The 10,742-nt window shown below is 41.7% G+C and overlaps 1 pseudogene; it reads right to left on the bottom strand.

The window, feature by feature from the left end:
- Positions 1-746: 746 nt before the first annotated feature.
- Positions 747-903, bottom strand: LOC139030088 (small nucleolar RNA SNORA70; annotated as a pseudogene).
- Between the last annotated feature and the right edge of the window lie 9,839 nt (positions 904-10,742).

Below are 10,742 nucleotides of genomic sequence, written 5' to 3' on the forward strand. Positions count from 1 at the left end.
CATACACACAATCCAGACTGAAAATTATTAGCCAAAGTTGTTCAGTAAAAGCAATTTCCCCTCATTATTTTCTTTTTCTTAACTTTTTCTGGCATTATCAGTCAGTTATCTTTCCAGATAAATTTTAAAAACATTTTGTCAAGTTTCATATTTCTTCCCCTGCAAAACTTGCTAGTATTTTGTTTAGGACTGTATAAATCCAATACATTAATTTGGAAAGAATTAGCATCTTTGCAATGTTCTATCTTCTTATCCAGAAATTTGCATTTTTCCTTAAAAAAAATTCTTGCAAGCTTTCTTTATATATTTAAGACTCTTTAAAATTCAGAGTTTTTTTTTTTTGACAGAAAAGTAAGATTTATTGGTGGGCCTGAGTAAGGAGGAGACAACTCCAAGGATCTCAAGAGTACAGTGCCTGCCATTTGTTCAGGGAGCCACCCTTAGGGATGTATTTGACCCCATAGCCCTCTGAGATGAGCTGTTTTCTGCCACCATGTTTCCAAATTCATCCACATTAAACTTAGTAAATCCCCACTTCTTGGAGATGCAGAGCTTCTGGAAGCCAGGAAACTTGAACTTGGCCCTTCCTGGGGCCTCAGTCGCATGCTCCTTGTTCTGCAGCTTGTTGCAGATGGACATTATGACTCAGCCAAAGTGGCTCCTGGCCCCTGTGCCCTGGGGCTTTCTAAAGGTGTCTGGAGCCTAGATTAGGGACAGCTTGCTGGTCATGAGTATCCGCTGGAAAGGGCTGTCTCCAAGCATCTTAGCGCAGCCGGTATAAGCAACAGGCTACGTACACTACTGAGCAGCCTTTGTACGTTGCAGCAGTGGCTGCATTGTTTGCAGACATTGCACGTTGGGCCTCCATGGGGAAATGAACGCAGCTGGCTTAATTGGCTGCAAAGGAAATTCATGTTTATTGAGTGTACATATGGCAAAATTCACCCTTTATAGGTGAACCATTCTGCAGCTTTTGACAAATGTATGCATTTATGTAACCACCACTGCAATCAAGATAAAGAATATTTGAAAGTGAGAGGTGATCAGTCGTGTCCTACTCTTTGCGACCCCATGGACTATACAGTCCATGGAATTTTCCAGGCCAGAATACTGGATTGGGTAGCTGTTCCCTTCTCCAGGGAATCTTCCCAACCCAGGGATCAAATCCCAGTCTCCTGCATTGTGGGTGGATTCTTTACCAGTTAAGCCACCAGGGAAGGCCAAGAATACTGGTGCGGGTAGCTTATCCCTTCTCCAGCGGCTCTTTCTGACCCAGGAATTGAACGGGATTCTCCTGCATTGCAGGTAGATTCCTTACCAGCTGAGCTACAAAGAAGCCCAAAGAATATTTGCATCACTGCATAAAATACACCCTTTCCCCTTATAGTCAACTCATATCCTCACTCTTATCCCTAACTTTTTGCTTTTCTCCTAGAATGTCATATAAATGGAACCCCAGAGTACACTTGCTAATGACCCCTTGATTACCCCTGTAGTTTTGGTGATGCTAACCCCATCCCCGTGGCTTACAGGTAGGGGTTCAAGAATGACCCCTTGATACCAGCTAGGCCAGTGAGACTCAAGCCCAGGACTTCTGTTTCAACTAGTACAGAGATCCCTTTCCACAGGGTTACTAAACATCTGAAAGATAAGCTTAGAACTGCTGAAGGTCATTTTACAAGGATGTGGGAGGAGGCTGCTTGTGAACAAAACCAATAGTCAGAGAAAGAAGGTTTTTGCATCCAACCAGGCCTGAGGATGCATCCCTGAATTTATCAGTTCCCTGAGCAAATACAATAGCTTGCCAGCTTTTATTTGTCTGTCTTTCTATGCCAGTCATGATAAGCTTTCTGTCATAAAAACAGGCTTAATGAGGTTCCACATGCAAATATTTTTTGAGGCCCACTATGCGCCAAGGCATAGAACACAAATTACCTGCATCATTCTCAAACCAGGCACACCAGAAACAGGGCTCTGATGAAGCACAAACACAGATAAATTAAGAAGTTTTAACATATATAAATATATTTAGTCTGAATATTTTCAATGTGTCTATACAGTTTCAGCTCACCAGATCATTTCCCAGACCCAGCTTCTTCAGCTAACCCATCACTTCTTTTCTCAGTGGACACTGACTTTAATTTTCTCCAAGGAGCAGAAAAGGAAAGTGGAGAGGACATTGCTGTTTTGAGTAAGTCCCCAGGATCAGGTCACAATTCATCTAAGTTGATCACTTATTCTGCCTTTATCAAATCAGCTTTTATAACGTTTTGGTGGTATAGTATCTCTATATATGGATAATGAAGAAGCAAACCTGTGTTTATTTGCAGATGATACAATTTTATAGATACAGTTTAAGAAATCTACAAGAAAGCTACTAGAGATAATAGCCAAATATAGAAGGTCTAAGACACAATATAAACTTACATATACAAATATCCACTGTATTTTTATATTAGTCACAAATACTTGGGAAGTTGAAAATTTAAAATACCACCTATAATTGTATTAATAATATCAAATGTTTATACAGATAAATTTATCAAGATGTGTGCAAGACTAATAAACAGAAAACAAACATTGCCTAGAAAAATTAAAGAAGACCTAACAAAAAAGGGAGATATACCATCTTCATGGACTCATTATTTCTGAGATGTCACTCTCCCCAACCTGAGTCACAGATTCAATTCAATCTCAATTAAACTCTTAGTTTTTTAATTAATTGAGACAGACAAGGTGATTCTAAAGTAGTTTTGTTTTTTTTTTAAGCAAAGGGAATAGAATAGCCGAAACAATTTTATGAAGAACAAGTGTGGAAGTCTCACAACATCTGATTTCAAGGCTTAATATAAAGTATCAGTAATCATCACATTAGGCATAATCAGTGTAACTGGCATTGGAATACCCATATAGACTAATGAAATGGCATAAAGTATCCAGTTATAGACCCACCCTTACACAGTCAATTGATTTTTGACAAAGGAACCAAGGTGATTTATGGGAAAAGGATAGTCTCCCAACAAATGGTGATGAAACAAATGAATATCCATATGGAAAAATCACAACCCTTAACTTGAAATGGATTGGGTTATATTCATGATAAACATATACAAGTTTATTTTTAACTCAATAATAATAGCCAAATAAAAATCAAGAATATAAACATCCAGGGAAAATTTCAAGAAGACAGCTGAATGAGAAATCAAATGTCTAAATTCCTTGTAAATTGGATTAGGGTTCTATATAATCTGAATCAAGGTGTGGAAAGAATTATTTTTTTAGGACAGGAGTAAAAAATAAAATGCTTCTAAAGTATGCTTGGAATAAATCAGATGGACAAGCAATAGTTAAAAAATTAAAACTAAAGACTAATTAGAGGAGAGGGAACTAGTTCTGTCAAATAAGGTATATTATAATGCAAAAATAATTATTAATAAATTGACTTGATACTTTCTTGAAAATAAATATACAAATGCAGAAAGTAGACTGGAGAGATTCAAATCAGTTTTGTTAGAAGTTCTTAATATTTGAGGACTAGTCCACAAGTGATACTAGGATAGATGGAAACCTACACGAGGGAAATAAACTGTTTATCCTCACATCATATCCCAAATAGGTAAAAGGGTTGAAAAGTTAAAGATTAAATAAAAATCAAACTAGAGGAAAGCCTCAGTACATCCTGAAATAATCTCTTGGCTGAGAGGTGACTTAGCACTATGAAAGAAATCACAGTAGATAAATGGTTTGGCTATGTTGGGATTTACATATTTTATTTCAAAGTGAGGTCACAAAGCAAATTTGCAACTGGGAAATACTTTCTACAAATATAACAATTCTTTTTTATCCTACATACAAAAAGAATTCATATACATATATTTTTTTAAAATTTATTTTATTGAAGTATAGTTCATTTACAATATTGTGTTAATTTCTGCCCTACAGCAATAAGAGTCATATATAAATATATATATGTGTGTGTGTGTGTGTGTGTGTGTGTGTATACACATACATATTTGGAGAAGGGAGTGGCAACCCACTCCAGTATTCGTGTCTGGAGAGTCCCATGGACAGAGGAGCCTGACAGGCTACAGTCCATGGGGTCGCAAAGAGTTGGATATGCCTGAGCAGCTAACACACACACAAAAAACATGCAATACATATACACATTCTTTTTCATATTCTTTTCCATTATTGTTTATCACAGGATATTAAATATAGTTCTCTGTGTTATAGAGCAGCACCTTGTTGTTTATTCATTCTATATATAATAGTTTGCATTGTCTAATCCCAAACTCCCAATTCACATATAAACTTAAAAAATTAAGATACCCCAAAGAAAAAAAAATGCATAGGCCACATAGAGAAAGTTGAGTCATACGAGAATAAAGGTAAATGTCAAGTGAGTATAGAAAGTATCAATCTCATGAGTATATTTTAACAATAATAATTAAAACAATAAATACGATACCATCTTAAGCCATCAAGTTTATAGATTTTTCAGAACTGCGATTCCCACACCAGCAGGGGCACAAGGCAGAACATGGAGTTGGAAGAAGAGTAAATTGTTACATCTATTAAGAATGCAGTTTAGCAATATTCATAACATTTTTTAGAATGTTCATATTTTTGATTTAGTAAATTTACTTTTAAAAATATAATTCTTAATTTTAAAATGTACTAAATTGCCTCATAAAAATAACGTAAAATATGGACAGAAGTTCCTACATTATTCATGATATCAGAGAGAGAGAGAGAGAGAGTGAGAGAGAACTGTATTCCAACAATATAGAGGGAACAGTGGGCTTCCCTGATGGCCCAGGCAGTAAAGAATCCTCCTGTCAATGCAGAAGACCTGGGTTTGATCCCTGGGTCGGGAAGATCTCCTGGCAAAGGAAAGACTACCCACCCCAGTATTTTTGCCACGTGCAGAGGAGCCTGGTGGGGTACAGTTGGTGGGGTTGCAAAGAGTTGGACACGGCTGAGCGACTCACAGACACACGTACACACCAGAGGGAGCAGTTAATCAATACCTTCACATTCACACTCTGGCATATTATGCAGGCATTCCAGTTGTTTACAAGGTGGGTTGAAATATATGGGAAATTGTGTGACATAATGATACACAAATTGAGAAAATATTTATAACACATAGTTAATGTGCATAATATGCAAAAAGTATCTGCCCAAAAAAAAAAAAAGTGACCCAGTTAAAAACATGCCAAAGGCCATCAATAGATAATTCACAGGTAAGAAAATCCCAGTGGTCATTAAACTGAAAAAACATATTCAAACTCAGGAAACTGGGAAGTAAAAATTAAAGAAAAAAATGAAATACTGTGTATTACCCACCAGGCTGACAACAATGTACAAGTGATAACATTAAGTGCGGGCAAAACGGCAAAGCTCTAGACATCCCATGTATTGCTAGTGGGAATGTGACTTGCTTCAGTCTTTTGGGAAAGTAATCTTGGAAAGCTATTAAAATTAAAATATGCATATCCTTTGACCCAGCAATTCCATTTTATAACTCCATCTTACAGAAATAAAAGCATTATTTTTTAAGAAGAGGGGAGAACACATCTTCTGAATGTCCATTAACAGAGGAATGATTGGATATACATTGTGTGTGTCAGAACTATGGAATATGATGCAGTTATGAGAGACAGATCTGTTTTACCAAAGGGATACCATGATAATTCACTGAGAATAAAATAAGTCACAGAAAAACAAAAATGTATGATATATGTAGGAGAGTAAAAACCTATTTTTATTAAATCTTTGCTTTCTTTCTAACTTTTCTTGTTCTTTTTTCCCTTATCTTTTCTTAAATCAATTCCTTTCTTCCTTCCTCGCCTCCTCCTTCCTGTCTTGCTCTTCTTTCTAAGCTCTCTTCTTTCCTTCCTTCCTCTGACTCTGTCTTCCTTTCTTGTATGTTTTCTTCTTTATCTCTCCATTGTGTCTGTCCATCTGTTCATTGTGTCTTATGGACAAAAATGCAGTAATACAAGAAGCAGCATATGCTGTTAGCATCGGTTATTTTCTGAGGATGGAGTGGCAGGAAGGAGACAGGTTATTAATTGTGTTTTTGCATCTTTGTTTTTCATCACTGGTTACAGGGAACACAGAACAATTTGACAATTTGGGGGAAAAAGATCTAAGAAAAAAGATTTTATGACATGATAATGCTCTGAACTCTATTTTTGTTTTGTTTTCTTTTGGTTTCAGATACAGGTGAAAAAGATAAAAAAATATAAAAGCTCCAATATGTTAAGAGCTTACTCTGATGAACAGAGAGAGGTGTGTTGATGAGTTTTGCTTCTTCATATTATAATGTGCTTTCCAAACCTAAACAAAAAGCATCTTTAAAAAATGTATTCATGAAATCAGGTTGCTCATCCTCCTTCATTCAAGGGAGATGTGGATTGTGCTTTTTCTGAGGGGTCTCTAGGATGAACCACCACTCTGGGTTCCCCAAGCAGTTAGGAGATGGCATTGCTGCCCCTGGTTTCTGGGATAGGAGGATGGCCTAAAGGGGGACAGTGGGGCCCAGGATGAGCCCTGCTCACAAGGGCATATCAGTGTCCTCATATTTTGAGGTCCTGTGTGCCATCTTCAGTCCTCCTGCCAGCCCATGAGACGGCCCTGCGGGATATGGTCATAGAAAGAAGAGCCTATTCCAGATGCAGGGAAGCCGTGAGTCTGGATGGTGGGGAGGTTAAGGGAAGAGCTGCACGGAGGAACCATTGGCGCTGTGTGTGATTTGGGCCAGAGTCTGTCCTGTGGGGGCTGAGTGGGGCCAGAAACTTCTGGAGAGATCCCACTTTGGGGACGTTCCGTGCTGGGCATGGATGAGTAACTCTTCCAACCCTGGCAATAAAGTGGGGGAAGGAGACAGTAAATAAGCAACGGGCAAAATTAAAACCAGTAATGAGCCATATGAATATTGTGGTGTGATGATGCTGGAGACACATTTATTTGGGAGCACTGCATGTTCTGGGAGAACATAACGACAATGTGGTTGGTGTCCTCATTTTCCTCCACCGAGTTTCCGCTTATTGGCCCTGGAGGCTGGCAGCACCCGCACCTGTGCCCAGATGCCTTTAAAACCTTGGCAGGGAGAGGCAGGCCCATAATGGAGGGAGGCCAGAGCTCCAGCTCCTTCTCAGCGGGGAGGGCCATGAGGGCTGGGGAGGTAGCCCCCGCCACCACCCTTGCCTACCTGGGTGAGCGGCAGAGGCTAAGTTGACCAGAAGGCTGCCTGTGACAACAGGGTTGTCACACATCCTTCAAGGGGATGCTCGTCCTGAAACTATGTCCCAGGGGAGATCCCGCATGTGTGGGGTGTCACGTGAGTCTGTGCTGAAGAAAGGGCGGGGGTTGGTTTGAATCTGCTGCACCCTTCCAGGGAGCTGCTCTCCATTTGGGTCAGGGCTTCCACCCAGAACCGCTTCCTCCTGGGGCCACTGGAAATGCCTCTCAAGGACTAGAGTCTTGAGGCTGAGAGGGCGCAAGAGGCTGAGCTGTAAGGGGGAGGACAGTAAGGCTTAGCCAAAGGGGCTTGGTCAGGATGAGTCTGGAGGCTCTGACTGTCAGGAGCCAGTTTTACTGGAGGGAGTTCTCAGGGCCCACCCACCCTATGCAGGTGCTGGGGAGTCAGGCAGCAAGGGTACCAGAGGTCCCCAAACCTCCCACACTGTGTTACTAAGAAGGAGGTGAGGCCAGAGCACCACTGCTGAGTAGTTGGAGGTGGGCAGAAGAGTTTATTAAAGCAAAGATGACTGCATCCTTGAATCAGCTTCTCCCTCCACCAGGTGGGCAAAGAACCTTGCTTGAGGTGGGGGTGGTTCTAGGGCTTTTTGTGGCTTTCCTCCTGTGGGTAGTTTCATGCTTCTCTACTGCTTCCAAAGTTACAGCAAGAAAAATACTTTTCAATTGGAAATTTTCAGCAAGATCACTCCAAAACTGGGTCACGGGTCTGAGCCTGGTCAGTTTGTAGAAATACTATGTGTGTGTTAATCGCTCAGTCTTGTCCAACTCTTTGTGACCCCATGGACTGTAACCAGCCAGGCTCCTCTGTCTGGATTTCTCCAGGCAAGATTACTGGAGTGGGTAGCCATTTCTTTCTCCAGGGGATCTTTCCAACCCAGGGATTGAACCCAGGTTTCCTGCACTGCAGACAGATTCTTTACTGTCTGAGCCAGCAGGGAAGCCCAGATATACTATACAGCTGCTCATGTTTCTTTAAGGTATGCTTATTCATGAATTAAAATATGCATGCCTATTGTTGGGCTTCCCTGTCCTTTACTATCTCATGAAGGTTGCTCAAACTCATGTCCATTGAGTCAGTGATACCATCCAACTGTCTCATTCTCTGTCACCTCCTTCTCCTCTTGCCTTCAATCTTTCCCAGCATCAGGGTCTTTTCCAATGAGTCGGGTCTTTTCCAATGAGTCAGCTCTTTGCATCAGATTGTCAAAGTACTGGAGCTTCAACTTCAGCGTCAGTCTTTCCAAAGATTATTCGGGGTTGATTTCCTATAGGATCGACTGGTTTGATTTCCTTGCTCTCCAAGGGACTCTCAGGAGCCTTCTCCAGCACCACAGTTTGAAAGCATCAATTCTTCAGCACTCAGTCCAACTGTCACATCCATACATGACTACTGGAGAAAGCATAGCTTTGACTATCCAGACCTTTGCCAGAAAAGTGATGTCTCTGCTTTTTAATATGCTGTGTAGGTTTGTCATAGCTTTTCTTCCAAGGAGTAAGTGTCTTAACTTCATGGCTGCAGTCACCACCTGCAGTGATTTTGGAGCCCAAGAAAATAAAATCTTTCACTGTTTCCAGTTTTTCCCCATTTATTTGCCATGAAGTGATGGGACTGGATGCCATGATCTTCATTTTTTTGCATGTTGAGTTTTGAGCCTGTTTTTTCACTCTGGTCTCTCACCTTCATCAAGAGGCTCTTTAGTTCCTCTTTGCTTTCTGTCATTAGGGTGGTTATCATCTGCATATCTGCATATACACGCTTGGTGAAAGAGAAATAATTTATATGGTGAAATGTATTCATAACTGACACATATACTCATAAAAGTTCTTCTCCACATGTACATGAAGGTGTGCCGTACTCTAAGTAGTTTTCAGGGTCAGCTTTGATTCAGAATGATTCTGAGTGCTGAGCCTGGACCTTTATGTGTGATGGAATTCTGTTGTAGCTAGGAAGCTCTGAAACTCCTCTAAGCCACTGTTTCCATGGTAAAAATTGGAAAAGCTAAGCCCAGAGAAGAGAAGGTATTTGTGTAAAATCAGGGGACAGCACCCAGAATGAATTCTGTGGGTGCACCCTCCAGCTATCTGGCACCGTCTTCCACCCCTAACTGCTTCCTCAACTCTCCATGCAATTCTGCCCAGCTGAGGACCACATCAGTGCCTCCCTTCATGGTCCTGATTCACAAAGTCCAGAGCTGAGCACCTTCTCAGTAAACAGTTCATTCCTCTGCCCCAGCCACATTTCCTAGGCCTTTCAGATGCTGCGTTCCAGGAGCTAACTTCTGATAGAGAGAGAGAGTTGTGAGTGTGTGTGTGTATGTGTGTGTGTGTGTGTGCGTGTGTGCACGCATGCGCACATGCACATGTATGCACACACGCTTGCCAGTGATCTCAATGCTCTGGCATGGGCCCATCCTCCACAGGGCCAGGGGCGTGAGCTGGTCTGTGGATGCCCCTAGTACAGTGACCCGGAGAGGAGCACTCCACACACACCGCAGGCAACATCCTGTGGTCTGGGCCTTGGGAGAAAATATCTGGCCTGTTGGCTGGAAGCTGAGCTGATAATTGACATCAAGAGGGAATTGGCTCTTTTAAGACAAATGCTTCCAGATGCCAGGATCACTGGGTCCATGTTCCTACCCAGATGGGTCTGGGTGGGAGCCAGGAAAGGAACAGCAGTTGATAAAGTCAGAAAGGTAGTTAATCATCAAGTAGCTGGCTGGGGCAGATTCCTGCAAGGTCAGACTTACCCAGGATGCCCTGACAGAGAAGGAGGGTGCCAGGACCTCAGAGAACCAGGGGTCTCCACCATCACTCCTGTGACAGTCAGTCTAAGCTTGGGGTGCTGTGATGTTTGTTTGTTGCTGTCAGCAGGAACCTGCTCCCAGATAGGGCCCAGCCATGTGGGGTTTGGAAAGCCTCTGACAGAATCAGGTTTTCTATGGAGATTACAATTGACAACTTGTTTCCTGGCTGCTGGGAAGCCTTCATGGACAGGGACTGTTGACACATCGGTTTCCAGGCCCAGCTGGAACCAGTCGAGGTAAATGAAAAGCAGGGAAACTCAGTGGAATCGAACCTTAGGGAACCTCAAAGGGGCCTTCTGCTTGGTGTGTGATTTGGGGCATTTAAATATTTGAAGGATTTGAGCAGATAATTTCACTTTTGAAGGGGTGGTGTGCTCTTCCCACACCACCATGTTAAGAGGGCAATAAACTGATGCTGTTGTTTTTAGACTGGTCACAGTTGATTACGTGTGCTCCAAAGGGAGCCTTCTCAAAACACTCTGGAGTTATGAGACATCCAGGTGGCCCTGGTCTCTCAGGGCCTGGATGACCACAGTAGCCTCCCGAAAGTCTTCCCTGTTTCATTCTTGCCCACACAGCCAATATGGAAATCAGATCATATCAGGACCCCTACCAAACTGATGCCTTTCCACTGAAATTAGAATAAAATCTAAATCCCTTATGTCCTAC

This window comes from Odocoileus virginianus, chromosome 20 (genome assembly GCF_023699985.2).
Source record: "Odocoileus virginianus isolate 20LAN1187 ecotype Illinois chromosome 20, Ovbor_1.2, whole genome shotgun sequence".
Taxonomy (NCBI): Eukaryota; Metazoa; Chordata; class Mammalia; order Artiodactyla; family Cervidae; genus Odocoileus; species Odocoileus virginianus.